Source organism: Silene latifolia, chromosome 2, assembly GCF_048544455.1.
Source record: "Silene latifolia isolate original U9 population chromosome 2, ASM4854445v1, whole genome shotgun sequence".
Classification (NCBI taxonomy): Eukaryota; Viridiplantae; Streptophyta; class Magnoliopsida; order Caryophyllales; family Caryophyllaceae; genus Silene; species Silene latifolia.
Genome location: NC_133527.1, coordinates 67,763,529 through 67,765,059, shown reverse-complemented (window position 1 = coordinate 67,765,059; position 1,531 = coordinate 67,763,529).

Genomic DNA, 1,531 nt, shown 5'->3' with positions numbered 1-1,531 from the left:
AACATATGCTTTGATTTTGTTGAGGGAATGAAGGATGCGATCAATCACGAGTTCATCGGGAATCTCCACCTTATGCATTTTCAAGGTCTCAACATGCTCCATCAACTTGAGCACATGAGGGCTAACTTTTTGGCCCTCCTTAATGTTGAGATCAAAGAATGCGGAAGCCGCTTCATATTGTATGACCCTAGAAGCTCGTGAAAACATGTTCACAAGCTTCATGTAGATCTCATGAGTGGTGCTAATCTTTATAGCACTTCTTTGGAGTTCAGCCTCCATAGCAAAAATCAACACGTTTTTGATCGTGACCGACTCCTTTTGGTAAACATCATAGTCTTGCCTAGCAGCGGCGGTTGACCTAGCATTAGGTTCGGTGGGAGATGTGATGCGATCCCTCTAAGTGTTCACAAATTAAGATGTGGTCGTTGGTCACGGTCGAATCAAAACACAATTTATAACTCCACAAACAACTCTAAAGAGGCAAGTAAAGGTCGGATCCCAAGGGACGGGAGTTGAAATGAGATTTCTATTGTAACTAGTGATGTCTAAGGGGTGTCACAAATTGGGTTGATGTAGAAGGTTACTAAACTGAAATAGCAATGAAAATAAATCAAGCAAGATGAATTAAAGGGGTGTAAACAATTGATTAAAGGCACTAGGGTGTCATGGGGTCATAGGGGAATCATGGGATATGATCATACAAACATGTTCTCAAATTATAAGCAAGCAATTATTGTTGTGATGGATTGAGTTGGGTTATATCTTACAATCCTAGGAAAGTTTGGGTCCCGGAGCCGAATCGATTAGATTGTACAACACCTACAAGTCGACTTAATCTTCCCTACTCAACAACATGCATGGTCTAATGAGACTCGAGTTGGGTTATGTCTTACAAGTCTCATTGAAAAGATAGAAGATGATAGTAAATGCAAGGATTCATAGGCTTAGCATTTCATCAAATATAACATGTGCATGAGTTAAGATCAAAACAAGCAAGCAAATAAAACATGAAAGCATATTAATTTAAGCATGAATCATTCCCCATGTTGGTTTCCCCTAATCACCCATTAACCCTAGTTAAGAGACTACTCACTCATTATCATGTTGATCATGCTAGCAAGGTTGTCAATCATACCAACAATATGAAACATGATGAATAAATGAAAGTAATTAACAATAATTAAAAAGGGATTAAGAGATTATACCTAGTAATGATTCCAATAATAAAGCAAAGATAAAAGAAGTACTTGAATGCTTGATTGAGAGGTTGTCAATCTCCCAACAATAACCCAAATAATCTTCAATTACCCAAAATAAAGGATGAACAAAAGAGAGATTAAAGAACTAAAACTTGGATTAAAACTTGATTAATACTTGATTACAATATTAAAGAGAGATTTGATTGATATTAACTACACTAATTATTGATAAGAAGAACATGCTCCTCTAATTAGACTAATGGGGTATTTATAGTGGAAATTAGGGAGGATGCATTAGGGTTAACTAAGGGCTAAACTAGTAATTACACTTT